We start from the raw sequence: 25,401 nt of genomic DNA, 5'->3' as shown, positions 1-25,401 counted from the left end.
ATGTGCACTTTGAATAATAAGAGTTTAGGGAGCAAAATGTAAGCTAAAAGTAAATCAAAGTGGGCAGAAAAAGTTCTTAAAAGTTCCCAATAATTGAAAATGTGCAACTCTTTCACATTTTTTGAGAAGCCTCTTTATCTGTCAAGCTGAGTCTGCGCACACTTGCACATTCTTTGCCTTATCTGTTAATGCCAGTTAATGGTTATACAACAAAAAAGGTAGCGTTCAGTTTTTCCATCCAAGGAACACCTGCCATTCCATGCCATGCCATCTCTGACATATGTATCTCTGCTTTGTTGCTGCCAGGATGTAGTGGCAGTGCCGTCTTTGTGCATGTGCTCTTTGTTTTCCCTGAGGGCTGAGGGAGAGGGGACTTTCTTTCTTTCTAAGAGTTGAACAAATAAACAGCAGACAGCACAAGAGACAAAGCCAGGGAGGGAGCACCTGCCAAGGGCTTTGTGTCGCTTAAGGAACACTACGATCTGTGAGTGGAAAACCCCACCCCCACCCTGAACACACGCTGTTTCTCACACACACACACACACACACACACACACACACACACACACACACACACACACACACACACTAACAATAGTAATATCTAAATATCTTCTCATCTATATTTGGATCTAACAGACTGTATCTAAAAGATAGACGTATCCACACAATAACCATAGCATTCTCTACTATAGTTGTGGCTATATTACTGTTTCTTTTGTAGTTTTGTAGTTTACTAAACATAATTTGACAGTGTGTGCGAACAAAAAAAAAAGAGAGAGACTGTTATGAACCCATAAAGTCCTATTAGCTGACCTTAAGACGCAGCCTCATTTATTAAATGCATTCCTTTTATTTATTTATTCATTTATTTTAAGCAGAATGCTATTATAAGATATTTGTTTTACCGACAGCACAAGAGACCAGTACAGCACTTTAAAGGCAGTGACTGTGTAGTCTCTAAAATTACAAATGGCTCTTTAAGTGGGTCAGGACTTTACTTGAAAATTACTGCAGGTAATAGGTCTGTTTTCACACTGAGCCAGTGTGCATGCATATACAGGTTTGCAAACTAGACCTGTGCAGAACTCTAACTGATGCTTTGTAGCCCATATGTGTGTAATAATCTGTCTGTAAAACAAAAAAGAGAAAAACATACGGCTCTGAGGTGCAGGCTGTCTTGCGATTGGAAGGTTGGTTGTTCAATCCCCAACCCCTCCGGGCACAAACCAAAGCATTCTTAGGCAGGATACTGACCCTTAAATTGTTCCCAAAGTGTCCAGTGGAGTGTGAGCGTGTGCCTGATAGTTAGAAACTGCTTAAAGGCATAGAATATAGTGATGTGTAAATGTGGCTTGCAGTTAAAAGTGCTGCGAATGCTCAGTTAGAGCAGGAAAGTATTATATTTAAGTAACGGTCCATTTTCCATCCTGTAAAGACACACAGCACCTCTGTCATGTATGTTCTCTTCAAACTACCAAAAAAGGATCTCTTGAGATTTTTAACGTTCAGAAAATGATTGCTGAAAAGTGATTGCTACTCTGCTGAATATGCTTCTTTAGTTAATGAACACTCAGCAGTACACTCAGCCAGCTCAACAATTTGAGTCACATACATTTTTATGCCAAAGGAAATCACACTTGTAACTTTAAAAATAAACTAAAAATTACATTTAATTTTAATTGAAATTAATAAGATTTTTTACATTTGGGCAAAGATAAAAGATTTGTTTAATATCAAATAAAACTTTGGCTATACACTATGTTTCCTTTCTCATGTGTTCAACAAGGATTTTTTGTTACAGTATTGTCTTTTCAGGCTGAAGGTACTGATGTTTGAGTCACCTCCTGTTAAAATCAGGCAACAAAAGCAAAAGAAGTGATGGCAACTGCAAAAGTTCTTTAAAGACGAGAAAATAACAAAGTATGCATTTCCACGATTCCTTCATCACGGTATCGTGAGCTTTATTGTGTCATATCGAAGCCACAGCATCTCTTTCTGTAAGAGTGTGTTTGAGTATGTGCAAGTCTCTGCGCCTAGCAAGGCAGTATCATTTTATGCCTGAACTGGACAGTTACTCGTAAAAAGGTGACAGCACTCATGTGAGACATATAAATGGAGATGGTCTTATTCTCTGACACCTTCTTTATTATGCTGCCAGAGGGGCAAGACCATGGAAATGCATGTTATACCTATACAGAAGTGGCATGAGAGTACATTTTCTACTTCTGATCTCATTTACAAGATGGAACAAAAGCTGGAATTTACAAAAAGCAAGACAGAAAGAAATAAAGGAGGAAAGAGAGAAAAAGAATCAGCAGCCAATTAAAAGATGTTTTTATTAAAGCGAAAACTATTTCTTTACACTTGAAGTGCAATTTTTCACACATTTCCTATACTCTTCCTGTCGTATACCAATTGAATTCACATTTTTCAATGTGAGAGATTGCGTTGGAGCATGAATTACATTAACACCATACATAGGTAGCATATATATGTATGTATTCGGATATTCAGAGAACACACAGTCCAAACCATGGGACTAACCAGGGCCACAAAGCTCAGCTCAAAGGCCTTTATGAAGCCAGGTTTGGGGCTTGGGGAGGTAACGTCAGAGTTGACCCTGGGTTTTCAGTGTTAGAAAGGAGGCTCATGTCTTCTTTTGTGTTTTATGTATATTTATATACGGAGCTGTAATTATAAGTGACGCAAGTATTTTCTCAGGCTTTTGTTTCTGGCCAGTATTTGGATTTTATGCAATGCTTTTACCACTCAAAGTTCACACACTTTCATGGAGAACTTCTTAATACTATAGCTTACATACAATTTGTCATCCTGCAAACACCGTGTGTCTTAGTCTGGGTGGAGTTATTGAGCTGATACCCACCTCTGTGGGACTGTTTCAGTATGCTGAACTTGTTTCATAATGCAGGCCCATGATTAGTGCAATGAAAGAATTAAGAGGTCTCCTTAATTCATACTGGCTTTTTTTCATCTTCCCCCTTTTTTCAGACAAATGGTCTATCAATATGCTACATGCCATCAGTCATAAACACAACTCTAGCATCACCAGGCTCACCAGCAATCCTGTGTCTGTGTGTAGGGTGAGTCCCTGCAGGAAGCAGGAAGTACATGTGCTTATCCAAACTTAGAACGTTGTTCTGTGCATTAAGGCAAGTGGTGCAGCTGCTGCCTAATCAATTATTTATAAAAAAAAAAGATACCTAGATATGTTGATGAGAGTGGTAAGGGTGTGATTGTAACAAAGACTAAACTTGCGAGCTGTGACATGCTTCACTAAAACTGTGATCAAGTTCATGTGGAAAGTAATTTTTATTAATTTTGCAGAAACACTGCCACATGTTCTATAAAAACACAGGCACAACATCTGTGCATTTCTTTTAACCTATATATATTTCTAATCTATAGTGCGTCTTACACTGATATACAGTATTGTTTATTTTAAAATGAATTATTAATGTCAACACTTTGACAGCCCGGCTTAAGAAGCTATTAACAGCATGTCTTCGCTCTTAAGAACCGTTTTGGGAAATGCACAGAGAAACTGAAAAGCAACGGCAGGAAAGCTTGTTGAAAACCTTTTTAAACCGTCCCACCTAAAAATCGATCATTATTAAAAACCAGATCTTGAGTATCTTAACTACACCAGTAAAGGGCAACAAAACGCCATGCTGATGTCGCAAAAAAGCTAACTATATGGAAAACAATATTGTATGGTAAATGGCCTGTATTTGTATAGCGCTTTACACTACATTCAGTCATCCACCCATTCACACACACATTCACACACTGGTGATGGCAAGCTACATTGTAGCCACAGCTGCCCTGGGGCACACTGACGAGGCTGCCGGACACTGGGCCCTCTGACCACCACCAGTAGGTAACGGGTGAAGTGTCTTGCCCAAGGACAGAATGACCCGAGATTGTTGGAGCCGGGGCTCAAACCAGCAACCTTCCGATTACAAGATGAACTACCAACTCTTGAGCCACGATTGCCCCCATCATATGTGTAACTGCATAATATCAGTTTGACGGCTGTTATGTAGAAGTCGTCATCAGCTAAACAGAAATCTTAACATAAAATGTAAAAGATACAGTAAACAGAGTTTGTAGATATAATTATATAATTATTTTTCCTAAACCAATGAATGCACAGCTCAGTGCCACATCTTGTGACGCTGCTGACACTAGAACGCTTTAATGAACTGTATTAGAAAGATGACAAAAATGATTTTTGTCAGCCAGCTGTGTATCTGTATTATTGTGGTGTGGCATTATGAAAGAATTCTCAAATGGTAAAGTTAGAAGACGGATTCCAGGACTGAGGAAAAGAGTCAGACAGTGAATTCTTTAAAATGATGGGTGTTATTACATTTTACAGTAGCAAACACATCCCAAAAAGGACTGTAATATTCATTTTATGCATTAAATTAACAGAGCCGGGGTTCTATCAACATAAAATGAGCTTTGTAGTATAAAAACCTGCAGCATAATAAACATTGGTATCATGAATTGAGTTCCAACTTTCATAACAGATCAACCCACTTGAAAATATGTTGAACCTTCAAATTCTTTGGATGATTTTGTTTTACTGTACATAGACCTTTTCCTGTAGAGGAAAAGTACAATAGGACTCTATCCAGTCTGAGTCCTATCACATTGGATTGTGAATGTTAGATAGAAACCACTTAATCATAGAAAAAGTGCTTGCAGCTGGCGCCAAAGCTGCGGTCTCAAAGGGGTATCCGCATAAGTGATGGTGGTTTTCACTTTAGTGCGAACAGCTCATATGAATTTCAAAGCAGTTCTACAGTCCAACACTGGTCTCTCAATCTCCCGTTGGAGAGCCGCGAGCTTCACCATACTTGCGTTCTGTGATGTTGTCATTTCTTGTGCTCAAGGAGCCGATTTCTGAGAACTCATGGCAGTGTGAGATGTTATTCCGAGCTAGCCCTTCCGAGATGTATCCAGTCTGCAGTCAGAGATCTTATTCTGAGTATTCACAGCAGCCGTAGCCTCTCCAAGATCTTATCCATGCTGCACTCAATGAGCCCATTTTGAGAAACTCACGCCTCTCCCATCATCCTCTCCCATAATCTTATCTTATAGTTTAAGTGTAAAAACTAGAGAAAAGAAATAATTAACATTCTATAAGCACATCGGTCAGCTGCTGAAGATTATTTTAACTCAATAATCATAGCAAATACAATGGTTGAACTTAAGAATCTGAAAAATTCTTATACAAACTCTATGAAAATGAATTTTGCCACTTCTTATTAAATTAGTGGTTTGAAAATATGTAACACCAGTAAAGGAATTTGCTTTTTTTTTTCATCCTATATAGGGATGGGTACCGGTATCCGGTGCCATTATGGCACCGGTTCTGACATAAACGGTAGTAACCAGACCGAAAAGCAGCGCACATTTTGGTGCTTTATTTCAGTGCTTTTTTTTCCCTGAGATGTCATACACTTTGGATTCCAGCCAATCATTTTACCTTTGCAAGCGTAGTGGGCGGGCCCAGGCACGTACGTTCTTTTAGAGCAGAGCTACAGATTAAAAATGCCCAAGGAAAAGCAATCAAAAGTCTGGCTGTACTTCATAGCAAAAGATGCAAACTCAGCAGCCTGCAACAAGTGCTTTAAGGTGATACTGTGCAAAGGAGGTAACTCCTCAAATCTGATGAAACACCTGGCAACGTATAGCATTTTGTTAAAAGCTGAGAAATGCGCCGTATTTGATAGCTTACTGCGAGACCTCACATCGAGTACATCTGCTGCAGCTGTGGTGCCTGTTATCGGACCCGGAGTTAGCAACATCCCCCAAGAACCCGAAGAGGACAGTCCTGGCCCCTAGCCCTGTCAGTGTAGCAGAAATGATGACGGATGATGATGGCAGCAGCCGTTCTATAAGGTGAACTAGCAAACACCGTCGTAGTTACATGTGGCTGTCTTCTTGTTTGATGGCAGATACTCCCTTCACACTGGCCAAAAAGGCTAAAATGACCAAAGAAAAAGTGGAAAACAGCTAAACATGAGAGGTTTTTGGACAAAGTTTGTGTTTTTTCCATTGATTAAGCACTGCTTCCAGCCAAGAGTGATGCCATAAATCCCCTATAGCTGCAGAAAAGGCTAACATTGTTATCTTTTTACAAAAAAACAGCTGAACATGAGAGGTTGTTGGACCAATTTTGTGTTCTCCATTCTTTAAGCACCGGTTCAAGCACCGTTTAAGCACCGGCACCATTTCAAAAGTACCGGTTTGGTACTGGTATCGGATAAAACCTAAACGATACCCATCCCTAATCCTATAGCACTATAGCAGCTTAAGTACATGGACGCCTTGCAGTGAATCCACTCAAGAGACAAAATTTTTCCTTGCATAGAATGTGAAGACATTAAGCAATGTTCTTTGGTGGATATGTAATGTACACAGAGAAGCATACAAGGAAATAACATTTAAGCTAAGTTATCAACAAGTCTTGCTTTTTGTACAAAACCGTCTCATCAGATTTTGCTTTTGCAGTAACATAAAAACATATAATACTACTAGTATTTAAGTGTTATATTTAAGGCACAAAGATGAGATGATGGACTATTTGCAATAGGATTGTTATATTTTTGGTATACTTCCAGGAATCCTCCCACTAATCCTCTGTGGTCCTTACACCCAGGTTCCTCTGATCTGCCCCCGCTACTGAGCATCACAAGGCACTGATGTGTCTCCAACAGTATATGCGATCTGCTTTTCACCACCACAGGCATTAAAAGCAATAAGACATTACTGAGAGAGGCATCAATGTCTGTATTCCAAGTATCAGAGTAAATCAAAAGTTGCACAACGTTGCTTTGAGTATCAACATTTGAAAATTAGATTTTAAAAGGTGGTTGCAGGAACCAAATAGAGAGGCTTTTTCTATATGGTTGAACCATAGATGGACCTACCCTGTAATAGTTTGATGAACAATAAGTACAATAAGTGGGTTAAGATGACTAGAGAAGCACTTTATAAATGCTGGATCATTGGTTTGTGAAGTCCTGTTCTGAAGCCTGAATTGTCTATTGTCATCAGTTGACGCTACCAAGCTTTGTTTCCAAGCTGCATTCAAAAGAAAGAACTACACAGATAGTGCCAGGTAATGTAGACATAAAATACTGTCATACACCTGTCAGTCAAAGCAGTCTTGCCCCAAAAACACTAATTCCTCTCTTCACAAAGAAGTAAGAAACATTAGTTATAGACACTAACGATACTTTGTTTATTAAGCAGGCAGTAAACATGTCTATTTGTGCTGTAAACATGGCAGTCCATCCTCAAGTGGGCATTCAAGGATGTGTAGTTTTTTGCACTAAATCTGAAACTGATAGAAAACCTTTGATGGACTGCATGTCAATAGGAATACTTGTGAAACATGAACTTTCATTAGTCATACAGGGAGTGCAGAATTATTAGGCAAGTTGTATTTCTGAGGAATAATTTTATTATTGAACAACAACCCTGTTCTCAATGAACCCAAAAAACTCATTAATATCAAAGCTGAATGTTTTTGGAAGTAGTTTTTAGTTTGTTTTTAGTTTTAGCTATTTTAGGGGGATATCTGTGTGTGCAGGTGACTATTTCTGTGCATAATTATTAGGCAACTTAACAAAAAACAAATATATACCCATTTCAATTATTTATTTTTACCAGTGAAACCAATATAACATCTCCACATTGACAAATATACATTTCTGACATTCAAAAACAAAACGAAAACAAATCAGCGACCAATATAGCCACCTTTCTTTGCAAGGACACTCAAAAGCCTGCCATGGATTCTGTCAGTGTTTTGATCTGTTCACCATCAACATTGCGTGCAGCAGCAACCACAGCCTCCCAGACACTGTTCAGAGAGGTGTACTGTTTTCCCTCCTTGTAAATCTCACATTTGATGATGGACCACAGGTTCTCAATGGGGTTCAGATCAGGTGAACAAGGAGGCCATGTCATTAGTTTTTCTTCTTTTATACCCTTTCTTGCCAGCCACGCTGTGGAGTACTTGGACGCGTGTGATGGAGCATTGTCCTGCATGAAAACCATGTTTTTCTTGAAGGATGCAGACTTCTTCCTGTACCACTGCTTGAAGAAGGTGTCTTCCAGAAACTGGCAGTAGGACTGGGAGTTGAGCTTGACTCCATCCTCAACCCGAAAAGGCCCCACAAGCTCATCTTTGATGATACCAGCCCAAACCAGTACTCCACCTCCACCTTGCTGGCGTCTGAGTCGGACTGGAGCTCTCTGCCCTTTACCAATCCAGCCACGGGCCCATCCATCTGGCCCATCAAGACTCACTCTCATTTCATCAGTCCATAAAACCTTAGAAAAATCAGTCTTGAGATATTTCTTTAGCTTGTGTGTCTTGTTCAGTGGTGGTCGTCTTTCAGCCTTTCTTACCTTGGCCATGTCTCTGAGTATTGCACACCTTGTGCTTTTGGGCACTCCAGTGATGTTGCAGCTCTGAAATATGGCCAAACTGGTGGCAAGTGGCATCTTGGCAGCTGCACGCTTGACTTTTCTCAGTTCATGGGCAGTTATTTTGGCCTTGGTTTTTCCACACGCTTCTTGCGACCCTGTTGACTATTTTGAATGAAACGCTTGATTGTTCGATGATCACGCTTCAGAAGCTTTGCAATTTTGAGACTGCTGCATCCCTCTGCAATATATCTCACTATTTTGACTTTTCTGAGCCTGTCAAGTCCTTCTTTTGACCCATTTTGCCAAAGGAAAGGAAGTTGCCTAATAATTATGCACACCTGACATAGGGTGTTGATGTCATTAGACCACACCCCTTCTCATTACAGAGTTGCACATCACCTAATATGCTTAATTGGTAGTAGGCTTTCGAGCCTATACAGCTTGGAGTAAGACAACATGCATGCAGAGGATGATGTGGACAAAATACTCATTTGCCTAATAATTCTGCACTCCCTGTATAAAAAGCTTTTTTGGAGCATTGTGTTTTTTTAAAATAAGGCCAAAACATATTTTGTGCAGGTAAACCTAATTACTCAGAGCCACTGCCTCATAACTTGTTGGCTCTGCAAGGCTGTAAGCTTGCAGCACTGTATGAATTCTTTACAGGAAAAGCCAAGCCAGAAGCTGCAGATTAATAATGCAATTTTCTATCTAAATTCTTATTTATGTGAAGCAAAAAGTTCCCCTGAGATTCTTGTATTATTCATAAGCATCAGAGATGAGGAGGAAACAAATCATTTAGCACAATGTGTGTCTCTGTTTGTGCAGATGTGTTTGAACGTTCAGTAAAGTAACGTGCCAGCGTGTGCCTCCCCTATGTTGGAGATGGGCATTAAATATGTGCATTTTAGTGGATCTATAAGAATGCTTTTGCCTCGTGTTTGAATAGTTTATGTTTGTGATTTCTATACACCATTGTGAGATTGCAGGGGAATTTGTATCTGTTTATGTGTGAATGCATGTATGTTTGTGCATTCAAGTGATTATCTGAGAGGGGGAGGTATATGTGAGAATGAATGTTGATATGAGTGTTTGAGAGCGACAAGCTGTTACCGGGTAATGGAATCAGGATGTATGTGCACAGAAGTGTGTGACTGTGAGTAAAGTGGTGTGTGCTGGTGGATGATTTGCGCATGCATTACATGTTGTCGTGTCTGCATACACGCACTGTTCTTGGCTATATATTGTGTGCTAATTTCAACATAGAGAACCACTCTGTATTCCACGCGTCACGTTTCATGTCTGTCAAGGGTGCGTGTAGGGATCGCAACCGGAGATTGAAAGTTTAAGGAGCTGAAGGGCCTGCATCCAAATGAGATTAATATACTTGTTTTATTCCTCTAAATGCCCCTCAGCTTTTTTTAATTGTCCACCAAACCACTAGGTTTTCTTCTCTTCTGCCCCTCTTTCTTTCTATGTATTCAACCTGGTTTTCTTCCTAAGCAGGCTGGAAAATGAAGCTTCACTCCAAACTGAACATGTGTGCTGCAGAAAAAGTGAGAGGAAGAGCAACACTGGAAGGAAAGCAGCGGCAGATTTTCTCTGCCATCAATAAAACTAGTTGTTCTGCTGCTCTTCTCTCCCTGGGAGTTGAATAAATAAAAAAAACGCTCATCAAAATCTAAAAGCATCTGTGGGGTGAGAGGATGATTTCCATCTGTGATGCAGTATTAATGGAAGTGTTAATAGGGGTGGCGGCTGCATGTGGAAGGACTGACAGAGAAACTGCCAGCAGCACTGGAACCTCCTCTAAACCATCAACAAGACTGGCAAGATAACTACCAGACAGAATACAGAAAGAGAGCTACACATGCACAACTCACACGAGGAGTGTGTGAACTGGTAACTCGCACAAACACACACATCACTGACGTGCCTTTGCAAAGAAAAAAGGAACGCAAAAAATACAAAGAACAAAAATAAGAAGCACACAGATGTATGTCACATAAATACTGTGCATTCAAACTTACAAAGCATCCAATCACAAATGAACTAATGCATAAGCACACAAAAAGACACTACCCAGGGAGAGATAAATGAACAATATTACACTCAAGTGTGCTTTCACACACAAAGCGTGTGTACATACTGCTCTAATGTGCATAAATACAGATATATGAAAGAATTATTAAGAAGTTTCATAATTGCACACAAAGAGCACAATACATTAACATGGTCTCAGAAAATAGTGTGCAAACACATTCACACTAACAATATGATGTGTGCCAATATTTATACAACCACACGTAGAAAGAAAATAGCTTAGAAAGAAAGCAAGAGGAAGAAATCAGTTTGAAAGATACATGGGCTGTGTGGGCCCCATAAGAGCCTATGGAACTACAGCAAAAAATAGATTTCACTTTGATGTTACATTTTATTTCATGGCAACACTACTGTCAATATAACCCTACACAATCAATATTACATTACCTATAGTAGAAAAAAATCTCTTGAAAAGACTAACAATGAAACAACAATCCTGTCTGATATTCAGTTACAAGTCTCTCTATCTCCAATGAAAACACTAATCTTTAAGAAAAGTTCACATCTACAAAGTTCCATTAAAAAACACAAAGAGCTTCAGATTTCCTGCTACTTGTCAGTGTAGTTTTCTCCTCATATTGCCTAAAGATGGTAAAATGCATTTGTTGCGGACCGCGCTTATGGGTGCATTAATACACATGTACTGTTAAGGCAATATCCCTGGGAAAAGACTGATGATTTTGAAATTGCATCAAAGGCCTGCTCTTAGAGTGAAAGCTAGTATAAGCACTGCAGGATTTATAAAGAAAACTACTATAATGGTTGCACATGTAGCTATTGGATTGGATTCAGGGAAACAACACACACATATTTAATAGGATTTTCTTACCTTAACAGTTACTTCATGCTTATTGCCGAATCCTTTACTTTATGCAAAAGTGAAAAGTTGGGAAATACTTGCAGTTTATGGAGCATAAAGCATAAAGCAGTGCAAGTTAGCCGTGAGCTGCAATGTAAGTCACTGTCTGATTGGTTAGGGACACACAGGGTGGCTACCATGATTTCTCTGCCCTCGTGTTTGCACTGCTAAGGAGGCCTTTTTAAGAAGTTTTGGGGATTGTTCACAGTCACTTAGCCTCTGTATTCACCCCCTAAAATATCTAACACAAATATATGAAGAATATGAAGGAAAACTGGAGACCTGATCCTCCAAGTGTTCACCTGTGGACTCAGCTTGACCACCATGGCATGTTAGCTTCTGAAATTACATGCCAGTAGTAGTATCTAGCTACCAGTTTTAATCTATTAACATGCTCTTTCAGAAACAACTTTCAAAAACTACTCTTTTATTTATTGCTGAAAAAATGTACTGTGCAATTTAGTTCAAGGAAAAAAAATTCCAGTGATGATGTAGAAATCTGAAAAACACATGTATCAAACATGATACACTTTAATTGAAATGATTAAAATGAAATCTGTAGTCTCACAAATCCAGATGTCGCCACATACATTTCTGATACTTAAGAGTTAAAAGGTTTGCAGCGGAGTGATGGTAGCTGACAGTTCTGTCATTCCTTATATTACAATTCTCCACTAAGGAAAAAACTAGACATGACATTATTGATTTAAGTTCATTTGTTTTAATTACACGAGTGCCCACATTTCAGGCATCTTCTAAATATGATTGTTGAATATAATGAATACGATTATTACGACTATTAAGGGTGTGATAAAGTAACATGATTGTTGATTGTTAAAATATAAATGTCACATGTGTAAATGTTGAAACTAACCTGCAACTGTTTCTGACAAACTGTTCATTCAGCCGTTTTGAAAGGATGTACAGAAATATTTGTCTGAATCTTTTCTATGCCACTTTGCCTTCCTGGAAGCTGAGGGATGGTTTTCTCCTTGTTAAAATGCAAACAACAACAAGCATTTAGGGCTTCTGAGAATTTGTGTGAAGTTGTACTAATTCATGTAACCAGTACTCGCAAAAGTGGTCAGTTTCAGTGTCACTGAGCATTTCACCATCTAACAACTCTTTAGCCTCAAAAAACTGATTGTTCCTCTGGACACAGGTTTCTAGTAAGAGAAACATGATGTCACAGGCTGTTTATAATTATATTACAGGAGTATTTCCCAGGTTACAATATCTACCTTCTTCCATTAAGTGCTGATCATCCGCTCACTGGATCATAATCGGATACTAACCCCACAGCTCACCTGTCTACTCACCCGCCGACAGCTCCTGTATTCACGCTAATAGAGACCGGTGGCTCACCTTACCTCCTCCTTACCAGGATAACCTCCAAGCTCACGTAATCACCCTGGGTCTGTTTTCACTCACATCTTGTGGAAAATTCTCTACAAATTCAGCCCAGACTAATTCTATCCTCCTCCTGACTCAGACCACTCCTCTCCTGCTGATTCCCACAATCCCCTCATTGCAATATATGTACTCTGTGTGTCTAAATAATGACCTTATCAAGGTTTCCCCGTTGTTCCTGTTTGTATTTACCTTTTTAGTCTGCTCACCTCCATTTAAGCCGGTTCATAACACATCACTCATCAAAAGAAATTCTTCAGTTTCTTCAGGCTCAGACTGAAGAGACATGAAAAAGGAAACATGCTTGTAAAGCCACTATGACATAAAAAAACCCCCAATCATATTATTTTTGTGTATAGGATTAAATTCTGACCAATATTGACAATGATGCTAAACACCCATCAAAATGTATTTTTGGAATGGATAAAGCATGATTCAGCAGCTTATAAAATGACAGAGCCCATCAACCCTTTTGAAAATTTATGGAATGTCCCTCAAATCTGCTTCCGTGCTAGGAAACAAGCGTATTGATGGCTACCAAAGTGTCTGGTTGTGGTGCAACTTGTGAAGGAAGATTTTAATATATTCGAGCATGTGAGTACACTTCTGATTGTGTGAATTAGAGAAAATCAGAAATAAATTCAAACCTGTGCACACCATCTCTTATTTTTAAAGAAATTAAAGATTAATTTACTGTTCCATCATTCCAAACTGAAATAATGTAATGGCCAAAATGACCTTGACATTCATACTCTTGATAAGTGCTTGTAAACGTTTGACCACAACTGTATGCCCTTAAAAACGTCTGATGTTGCATGAAGAAATAAAATTTGATATTACCTTGATATGCTTCTAACTGTATTTTCAGCTGGTATTTCACATTATATCAAGGATGCTGGCATTTTGCCTGGTCTATAATTTTACTCTCCATCATTTGAGTCATTATCCCCTTAAGACTAGATAAAACTGATATGCCTAGTTACATCATCCTCCTCAAACACGTGTCGCACACACTGACTTGTCTAGTGACTGTTGCTGAAGCCACTTAAGCCACTGTCTAAAGTGCAACTAAAACACACCAGATAATTCTGAATGAATGGGGCCCGACGGATCTATAGTCAAGAGAACAATTACATTTCATGGTTCAAACATTGTTCCTCTGACTGTTTTTATCATGTTTTTGATCAAAAGGCTTCAGAAAATAGATATAACATAGTGGATTGTCACAAAATATCTCTCTGTAACTATTAGGGGAACCATGAGCCACATTACAGGATCTGTAGTTTTGATTTCATTGAGCATGAATTTTCTAGCAGTAGCTGATAGTCACCTGCAACAACCACAACCAGTTGCTTCTTGTATAAACGTAGACATTTCTGTTGTGATTTGGGTACTTTTTTTTTCCTTCTGTGAGCTCCTCGCTTCACCATCTGCCTCCATCTCAACCTATCTCTGCTTCTGTCACACCAGCCCCCTGCATATCCTCCTTTTTCCCATTTTTTGCCCAATATACAGTGGGGCAAAAAAGTATTTAGTCAGCCACCGATTGTGCAAGTTCCCCCACCTAAAATGATGACAGAGGTCAGTAATTTGCACCAGAGGTACACTTCAACTGTGAGAGACAGAATGTGAAAAAAAAATCCATGAATCCACATGGTAGGATTTGTAAAGAATTTATTCGTAAATCAGGGTGGAAAATAAGTATTTGGTCAATAACAAAAATACAACTCAATACTTTGTAACACAACCTTTGTTGGCAATAACAGAGGTCAAACGTTTACTATAGGTCTTTACCAGGTTTGCACACACAGTAGCTGGTATTTTGGCCCATTCCTCCATGCAGATCTTCTCGAGAGCAGTGATGCTTTGGGGCTGTCGCCGAGCAACACTGACTTTCAACTCCCGCCACAGATTTTCTATGGGGTTGAGGTCTGGAGACTGGCTAGGCCACTCCAGGACTTTCAAATGCTTCTTACGGAGCCACTCCTTTGTTGCCCGGGCGGTGTGTTTTGGATCATTGTCATGTTGGAAGACCCAGCCTCGTTTCATCTTCAAAGTTCTCACTGATGGAAGGAGGTTTTGGCTCAAAATCTCACGATACATGGCCCCATTCATTCTGTCCTTAACACGGATCAGTCGTCCTGTCCCCTTGGCAGAAAAACAGCCCCATAGCATGATGTTTCCACCCCCATGCTTCACAGTAGGTATGGTGTTCTTGGGATGCAACTCAGTATTCTTCTTCCTCCAAACACGACGAGTTGAGTTTATACCAAAAAGTTCTACTTTGGTTTCATCTGACCACATGACATTCTCCCAATCCTCTGCTGTATCATCCATGTGCTCTCTGGCAAACTTCAGACGGGCCTGGACATGCACTGGCTTCAGCAGCGGAACACGTCTGGCACTGCGGGATTTGGTTCCCTGCCGTTGTAGTGTGTTACTGATGGTGACCTTTGTTACTTTGGTCCCAGCTCTCTGCAGGTCATTCACCAAGTCCCCCCATGTGGTTCTGGGATCTTTGCTCACCGTTCTCATGATCATTTTGACCCCACGGGATGAGATCTTGCGTGGAGCCCCAGATCGAGGGAGATTATCAATGGTCTTGTATGTCTTCCATTTTCTGATGATTGCTCCCACAGTTGATTTTTTCACACCAAGCTGCTTGCCTATTGTAGATTCAATCTTCCCAGTCTGGTGCAGGTCTACAATACTTTTCCTGGTGTCCTTCGAAAGCTCTTTGGTCTTGGCCATGGCGGCGTTTGGAGTGTGACTGTTTGAGGCTGTGGACAGGTGTCTTTTATACAGATGATGAGTTCAAACAGGTGCCATTCATACAGGTAACGAGTGGGGGACAGAAAAGCTTCTTACAGAAGACGTTACAGGTCTGTGAGAGCCAGAGATTTTCCTTGTTTGAGGTGACCAAATACTTATTTTCCACCCTAATTTACAAATAAATTCTTTACAAATCCTACCATGTGGATTCATGGATTTTTTTTTCACATTCTGTCTCTCACAGTTGAAGTGTACCTCTGGTGCAAATTACTGACCTCTGTCATCATTTTAAGTGGGGGAACTTGCACAATCGGTGGCTGACTAAATACTTTTTTGCCCCACTGTATATACTTACAGTATATATACTATATACACTTCACTAGTTGATTAAGACCATTTCCACACTTACTTTTGACACAGGTCATATGGCCATGTTCTCCAACCACTGTTTTCACTAATGTGACAAAAAAGTGATAGAGGACTGCATGTTTCTTTCTGTCATGGTAAGGTCTTGCCCTTGCAACTTGCAGCCTTGCCTCTCTAACTTCGTCCCAATGCTCAGCTCGAGCTGTCCTTCTGATGTACTCCTTTCTAACCCTCTCCATCCTGGTCACTCTAAATAAACATCTCATTGTAAGTGGCACCATCTTTTAATCTTCCCTTTCATGGTTGCTGCTATCTTTCCATCACTTCTAACACCCACTCCACCCTGGCTACACTCTCTTCTTTACCTCTTTTGTCCACTATCTATCACTCTGGATGCTTTACTGTAGGTATTTAAACTCATTTACCTTCACTACCTCTACTTGGTGAGCATCTTCAAGCATCTGTGCTCTCTGCTAGGCTTCATCAGTGCTAATTTGAATAACCTAAGTGGCCCTCTCCAGCGTTTCTGTGCTGCTGATGCCTTTTGGACCATTCATAGAACAGTATTACAGAATTATCTAAAGAATTATCCAAGAAATTTGTGCTTCAGCTTTACTGAGTGACATGTTTGCATTTTATTACTCGTGTTGATATCCTTGTTTGTAAGATGCCCTAGCACAGTTTATGGATGCAAGCTTGCTAGCACTAGCATTAGTACAATCTGTGTTGAATAAAAAGTAAAATCATAAGTTGTGTGATCAAAATGCAATAAAAACTTAAAAATGACTAAAAAATGTTGTTTTCAAATTTCAGAGAATAAATTTGTTAATTTGAAACTAATAATAATGGATACTTTATTGATCCCCATGGGGAAATTACTTGTTTTTCTCTGCATTTGACCCATTCACTCAGTGAAGCAGTGGGCAGCCCACTAAGCAGGCGCCCAGGGAGCAGTGTGTAGGGACGGTACCTTGCTCAGGGGTACCTCAGGGTAGCCGTTAAGTGGATTCGAACCGCCGACCTTCCGATCATGGGGCGACCACTTTACCTACTGAGCTATCCCTGCCCCATATATGAAGTACTATATTAGAAAAATTAACATGCATGGCAATCCACAAGACGGATTTCAAAGGGATTGACATATAATAATGTCACATAATAATTACATATAATGCTAAAGAGTTAGCTAAGCATTGCAGTGATGATCAGCAGGCATAAGTTGTCTTTGTGATGATTAAAATTGACAAGTTGCTGTAAAGCTTTTCTCTTATGTGGAATATGGTTGTTTAATGTGCGTAAGTCCTGCTGTCAGATGATGTGTTATTGTTAGTCAAAGTGAAGCCTGACAGGTATGATAGGCAAAAAGCTGTTTTCCACCGTGCATTTGCCTTCAAGAATTTTATGGCGTTATTTTTGTGCCACTATTCTGAGCGCACGTAAAAAAAATTTGCAGGTGCAAGTGTTGCATTTTGAGGAGAAATTTATTTTGAGCGAAGAAAAGCTGAATTTGAGTGAACAAAATTCATTGCTGCGTGCAAAAAACGTATTTCAGTGTTTGCTATTATCCACACACACAATAGCAGCCCCTCTCGCTCAGTTTTTGCACTTGCGCTCGCTCGCAACGTGTCGCTCGCGCTCTCAACATTTCAGCCCGTGCGCGCTCAACTCGTTCTGTACACCGTTATATTTGTGCCACAAAACCAGCCAATCACAGACTTGGATGCAAAAAAAATCTGATTGGCTGTTTTCGTCTCCAACCAGCTCGAAATGACGAAATGCAATATCCCAGAATCCATTTCGTCCAAAACTCAAACGAGGCAGTGGCGGAGGAACACAGAGTGGCGGAGTTTGAAATATTACTCTTTGTGGGTCACAAAATAAACTTTTAAGATATTTTCATGCGAGAATGGTGCTGTGTAAACTTCTAATATCTGCTCGATTTATCAAGACATCACATATTTGCATAAGTGCTCTAACGTTTTTGGAGATGCCTGTTACCCACCAGCTGACCGAATACCTGGACTGGCCATTGGGCATTTACCCGGCATTTGCCCGGTGGGCCAATGGTGATTTTTCATTTTTATGTTAGTTTGTTTGTTTTTGTAATGGTATAAACAATGAAAGGTGGTGGATTAGCCAGCTGGTAATAATCAACTCTGGGCTGGACCAATTACAATACATCCGTATTGAGGGGAAAAGACTTCAGCGAGAATAAAAAAGACACAAAGCTGGAGTTATTCTGTGTCTTAGCCGCCTCTTCTCTCCTCATTCTCCCTCCCTCTCCTGTTGCTACTTCAATCATGAAACTGATCAATGATCAGCTGATCGTCTCTCTTGTTTGTTTATCTCCCACTTTGCGCCAGAAACAGGAAACCAGCGGATGTTGCGCTAAACAACAACAGCAGCACGTTCAAAATTGATCAGCTGTTGTTAGAATTTATTTAAAATTAATTTCTAGTATCAGCTGATGTTTGCTGGAGCCACAGCTGTAAAGCTGGAAACATGAAGGTGATACAAATCATACATATATACCAACAAAACAGTGTACATCACTGTCACAACAGCGTTTGTTTTCGTTCAAAGGCTTTATGGTTTTTCCAATAATACCTGGTGGTGTAGTCGGTGATTTTTTTGTCAGTTCAGCCTTATATATTATGTTTAACCCGAGTTCCCACCCGGTCAGCTGGTGGGTAACAGGCATCTCCGAAAATGTTGGAGCACTTATGCAAATATGTGATGTCTTGATAAATCGAGCAGATATTTGAAGTTCACACAGCTACATTCTAACATGAAAATATCTTAAAAGTTTATTTTGTGTCCCAGAAAGAGTAATATTTCAAACTCCGCCACTCTGTGTTCCTCCGCCACTGCCTCGTTTGAGCTTTGGACGAAATGGATTCTGGGATATTGCATTTCGTCCTTTCGAGCTGATTGGAGACAAAAACAGCCAATCAGATTTTTTTTGCATCCAAGTCTGTGATTGGCTGGTTTTGTGGCACAAATATAACGGTGTACAGAAAGAGTTGAGCGTGCACGGGCAGAAATGTTGAGAGCGTGAGCGACACATTGCGAGCGCAAATACAAAAACTGAGCGAGAGGGGCTGCTATTGTGCGTGTGTATATGGATAATAGCAAACACGGATATACATTTTTTGCATGCAGCAATGAATTTTGTTCACTCAAATTCAGCTTTTCTTCGCTCAAAATAAATTTCTCCTCAAAATGCAACACTTGCACCTGCAAACCTTTTTTACGTGCGCTCAGAATAGTGGCACAAAAATAACGCCATAGAATTTCTCTTCATATATAATTCATGCATTCAAAAACATCAGGCTTTGAGCGGCTCAATACTAAGCAACACAGTGTAGAGTAACCTGCTCACTAGCTGCAGGCTGATCGACATTTTTTCACAGTCTTCTCTGGTGTTTTGCATTTGCTGCTCTAGAGATCATAAGAATATCATCAGCAGTTTGCATGCTGTAAAATGTCAGCCACACCAGGCCTTTTATGTCTCGTCATTGTGAAGTCGGAGCTGAATGAAAAATTAAATGAACTGACTGACAGGATGAGAGACAACAAAAGTGCAGATGTGCTACACATTCTACATTGCCTGCTGTGATGTGAAACCTACAGTGTCTGACCCAGGCTCAGAGCTCGGAGCTGCAGAAGAAATATATACTGTAGAAAGTTAGTGATTTATCCATTAAAAGGAAAAAAGGGCCAACTTTCATGACTTACACGCTTCTTGCTCATCTTAACCGTGACTGGAAATACAGTACAGGGTCATATTAAGTCGGAAAATTTGACAAATAGGAATATTTGATTTTTGCCCAAATATGGTGACTATTCCCGTGATTACCGGTGATGATGATCTGGTTAATTTAGTCCTGCCTTGGCGCAGGGTTCCTTAGTTAAACCAAGATCAACAGCAGATGCACCATCATGGCAGCAGAATATGGCACTGTGATATGACATCACACCCCTGCTAGGAGCGTGGCACAAACACATCCTGTCTGCTGCCAAACAGAGGGAGAAACATGGCACTATAGCAAAGACAACGTAATGAGTAATGAATGTGCCTGGCGATACAAGCAGGGCCAAGAAAAGATGGGGTTAGGTGGGTCATTATTTCTTTAAATCTGTCCAAAAGTATGTATGGACAGAAAAACAAAGGATCCACTAGAAAGTTATATTGTGTATTTATTATGTGTATTTTTTAGTTTTAGTTTGTTCAAAACGTTGGATAAAAATTGCAAATTGCACAGAGCCGTACTGTGCAATATATCAAGCTGACTGCATTGAAGGGAAATCTGTCAGTGTTACACATCAAAGTATTTTTCTAGATGTACAACAGGACTACTTCAGCTCATGTTTACCACAGCTTTCTAAAGCCTTAAGTTGCTTCACAGGGAGCTCTGTGAAGTTTGAGAAATTTCCTCAAGCTATGTCACATCAGTCAGATGACGGCTGGGGATGAAGACTACAAATCTGAATAGAACCAAAAAAGGAAAAGTGAATTTATCAGATCCCCACACCCAGCCGCCTAATTTGTTGCAGGCTACAAGTCGCATGCTACTTTAGCCACTTAGCATCTTCCACTAAAATCTGAATTAAACTGCTACCAGTGATGCTGAATTGTGGGTAATATCAATATCCTAGATTTGAAAAAAAGAATGAATGGCAAAAGTGTGGAATTAATGATGATATGTTACATTAATTTCAAACATATGCCCTGATTTATTCTTTTCTCAATTGTCATATTGGGATTGTTTTTAATAAATACACAGATACATTTCTATTAAAACTAATTTCTGGCCCACCCACCACACACTATGACCTATAAATTAAATGAGGTCTGTTATTTGGGATCTAGAGTCTAATTTTATGAAATTTCACCATTGCTATTATATTGCGTTCTTGATAATAAACAAGCTTAAAAACCAGTAAGTTGAGTGTAAGTAGCAATCTGTAGGTTGGGTTCACTGCGCTAAAGAGGACTTTGGATTTGGGTTAGTTTAGATCTACTCTTGCACAATGATGTAAAACCTATAGTAACCAGTATGGAACCAGCCTTCCCTTTTTGTATTCTCCACCACTAAAGGAGCACTTACAATCAACGTATGTATCTGATCAGGCAAAACCAACCAAAATCAGTTACACACATTTCAAAATTTATCTATAGGGACCTTATCACTTGGTGTGCATTTTATTGTTTATACAAGTGTGGATGGATGATGACACAGGCAACATCTGACATCTTCCAAGTGAGTTTACTCGAAGCAGTATGTTTTTTTGTATGCTTGTGTTCAATGAAAATACAAGTTGAAATAATGTTCATTATTGTAATAATTTATGACCACAGAAAACATTTTGATATGTTATAGGATGAAATATTTTTATGAGTGAGTATTCCAGCTGTCTGTTTTAGCGTTGTTTAAGGAAGAAATATGCACATGTTGCTAAAAGCTAGCAGGTAATAGAAAAGATGGAAGTGTCATTATGATTTCTGGTTTGTCTATTACATGTGCAGCGACAGCCTAGCTTGACTTAGAATGAAATCTTAAAGCAGAAAAAAAAGAAAGAAAAAAAAAACTTCTTCTTGAAGTACTCGTGGCCAGGTCTCTCTTAGAAATGATCTTTTTAATATCAGTGAAAGGACTAATAATAAAAAAATAACTCTCAGTACTTGCTTTTCATAGAACAAGTCATAATGTCAAGGGTAACTAGCTTACAATGAAGTGGTACCCCCAAATTCAGACTTAGAATACCACAAACCACAATGGATATAATGTGTGAAATGAATTCTAGTATCAAAGACATTTTACTGCAAAAGTCCCAAGCTTAATGTAAGATGCTACTCCAGAACTCATGTAATTTCATAATGGAACGTCTATTTCAATGGGACAGCTAGGGCAATGCCTCAGGGGCCTTAAAGGAAGGAGGGCCCACGACCAAATGACTGTCAAAGAAGCTTCTCCTCAACAGATTCTTGGATGCTAATATAGACAGCGTGACAGTACAGTTATGAATTCCACTATATGTTTAATACATGGTTCTATCTTGTCCACCAAAGCCTACCTTTTTTTGTTAATGCAGTATGCATTTTCTTTATGAATTCAATTTTAGCTCCATAATATTTAATTTGTCATTTTAGACTCCATTAAGTAAAATAGGCACATTTCTGAAAAATGTTGATGCCAGAGGGACATGCTGGGAAATATATTACTTCCTGACCTTACTCCCTTACATTTGTGCAAAATGTCCTTGATCTTTTGACATCAACTATGCAACAATTTGTTTATCAGGAAGTGTCTTTTAGAGTAGTTAGCTGGCAGAGCAGCATCGTGAATTATGTTTAGTAAGCAAAGTAAAAGAACTGTGCTCAATAGAGGACTTGAGCCGTGTTGTCAGTGACTTTGCTGAGCACAAGACCCAAAAGATGGAGTTCTGATGGGTGTATAGTTAGTCTTTGCAGTAGCATATACATTCCTATTGTAATGTATATGTGTGATATATCTAGAAGCTGATCCACCTGGAAACAATTATTGAGTGAGGAATTCTGAGCGTGCTTTTTTTTTTATTACAGAACCCTCTCAGAAAGTCTATAAGCACATGTGGTTGCTGGTTTGCTTCCTTTTGTTCCATACTCAGTAGTAATCTGGCTGAAGAAGATGGTTTGATTTATAGTATAAGCTTAAATAAATATGTCCATTCCCCTGCTATAATTAATTATTGCTATGTGGTACTTTTTTTGCCCTTCCCTTGTGTGTGTGTGTGTGTGTGTGTGTGTGTGTGTGTGTGTGTGTGTGTGTGTGTGTGTGTGTGTGTGTGTGTGTGTGTGTGTGTGAGTGAGTGAGAGAGAGAGAGAGAGAGAGAGAGAGAGAGAATCTGAGTTGTGCTGTGTTTGCTCCAGCACAATGAGGCCCCAAAAACATGTGCCTCAGGACCTTTCACGGAGTTGTGACCCCTAGTGTCTGATTTACTTCAAATTGGGTGTGACAGTGGCCAAGGGCTTCCTGCACATGTCTGGAAAACAGAATGTGAATATGTTGATGTATTGAGGAAATACAGTCCTACAAACACAGAGGTACAATAGGTAAAAAGTCCAAATTTGCTCGATAGTTTAATAAAAAATGCTACAAAGCAAGTTTTTTTTTTTTGTGCTTTTTCCCAACTCATCCCTGTCTTGCATCCATGTTGCACATGTCAAAAAACTGTACACAGTGGTACTTCAGCATCTAGCTAGCACAACTACAAACCAGCCATAAACAGACTAATCTTTGGAAGTTCAACTAGTATCACAACAAAACTGTTCTTTGCATTTTGGTACACAATTGGTTTGCTAGCAAAAGCTGCTGTATTTTATTTGGGTTTCAATGAGATTTAATTACTCAGGCTGTAGAGTTTTGAAAACGAATTAAATCATCATTTTGTGTTATTTAAAGTTTATGATAAATATTATATGCTGACTACGCAAGTTTCCAGTATGGTGGTACAGTTTACAGTGATGGACATTATTGCATTGGTGCAGAGCAGACTTCAGTATTCGTGGTCACAATTAGGTTAGGTTATAAGACATTATAATGTTATAAGAGAAATAGCACTGAAATAATTCTGAATTTAAATTTATGTGAGCATTTTGCTGCAGAAAAAATGGTGGCAAAATCCCTAAAAAATTTGATTTGGATATTCTACACATGTTTTTTGCATATTTTTACATCCCACTGACGACTGAAATGAAACTTAGTAAATTAAAATGTGCCTATATGCATGACCGCTGGTATTATAAAACATGTATTTAAATTTAAGTGGATGGTGTTCTATTCTCTTTTATCCTAGCATTATACAATATATACAACACATCATCTTTCATTTCCATTTTCTTTCCACATTCTACCTGACTTGGGGAACAGGATTATCTGAGTGAAAGTGGTATCTTCTTCTCTTCTCTCTTGTTCTCTAACTCTCAGTCAGTAGTAACACACATTTTAATAAGAGTAGTTTGGATTGTGAATAGTAAGAGGTTGTATCTGATGCTTGAAAAACATTGAGTGTGGTTAAAACACTGCTAAATGAAAGCTGATGGAGTTTAGCACATGAGCAGTAATACCTCTGTGAAGGAAGTGAGAAAAGGGGATAAAATCAGAACACTGTTGCCACAGTGCTTGCTTGACAAATGATTTCGTGAAAGATCTGCAGTATTAAGAGGTTTGCAGAAAAGATGTCTCCATAGTTTAAAAAAAATAATAATAATGACCACATCAAAACAGAATGGTGAGAAACCAGCACCCTGCTAAGATTCTGATAGTGACAGTTCACTGGTAGTATCCTCATCTACTTTAAAGGAAATGTGAAATATGAATTAGCTTTAAAAAAAAGTGCACCCTGCCAGTGTCACGGGCTGTTGGATATGGACTGGTATATAGTGATAATATGCCACAGCAGTATATCACACTATCTTTAAAGCCTCTTTGTCCCCAAGCCTCCTTTTCTCACTCCCACTCCTCCATGTCCAGGCCCATTATCCTAGGCAGCTGGTTTTGGGGCCGGCTGGCTAGAGAGGAAGCTGAAAGTGGAGTCTAATTCACTTATTGATTCATGTCCTGTGTTGCAGGATACTTCACAGCTTTAATCAGTGGGAGGTTTTGGGTTAAGAGCAGGGGTGAAATGAGGGTTTAGGGCCACCAGATGCACTGTTTGCAGGTGGGTCAAAATCATTTTTTGAAAGGCCTGTTAAAAGACAGCCCACATCCTTGTTTTGTAGGTGGTGTAAAATCAAAGGGAAAAAATTGGTATTATTTTTTATCTATATATTGTCCATGAAAAAGTGAACAAAAATATTTTATTTATTTAAACTATTTTCTTCAGAAAAATTTGGCATCTTGATGGGCAGCAGGACAAGGCAGTTAATGTGTAGTCTGACACAAAATTGACACACCTGAAAGTAGACTTGTGTGGGTGATGTTTTTAAGCAGCTGGACAACGTAGTTTTACATACAAGATAACCTTTTTCAATTAATAAAGTTAAATTACATTTTATGTCACTGTGACAAGAACAACGAGACACAATAGCATCTCCATAAGATGAAAACAAAATCACAACATGTCATATGCTGTGGGAGTGTCTGGTTGGGCGTGGTCCAGGTTCCTGTCATTTGTCCCTGGGAGTGGAGTTGGCCAGCTCATCACCTGTTGTCAATCTCCGGGGCTCCACCTAGAGGGTTTTTAAGCCAGCACGGCCTGCCACTCCTCGCCAGTTCGTCCTGCTACCATCTGTGGTAAACTCGGCCTCCTCTGAGCTCTGACTCTGTATATCTGGACCTTGGGTTAATATGTTTTTGTTTCCTGTATTCTTCAGATTCTCCACCCATCGCACTCACCAGTAGTGCTGTTTTTGGTCTCCATCCTGTCCTCCC

The 25,401-nt window shown here is 39.4% G+C and overlaps 1 protein-coding gene across 8 annotated transcripts in view; it reads right to left on the bottom strand.

Moving 5' to 3' along the window:
• The window catches only part of myt1b (myelin transcription factor 1b), a 146,545-nt gene that overhangs the window by 69,501 nt on the left and 51,643 nt on the right, over positions 1 to 25,401 (bottom strand). The gene's annotated exons all lie outside the window — the stretch shown is intronic.

Source organism: Astatotilapia calliptera, chromosome 20 (genome assembly GCF_964374335.1).
Source record: "Astatotilapia calliptera chromosome 20, fAstCal68.1, whole genome shotgun sequence".
NCBI classification, from domain to species: Eukaryota; Metazoa; Chordata; class Actinopteri; order Cichliformes; family Cichlidae; genus Astatotilapia; species Astatotilapia calliptera.
Note: the sequence above shows the minus strand (reverse complement) of the source record. Positions and strands in the feature narration are given on the sequence as shown.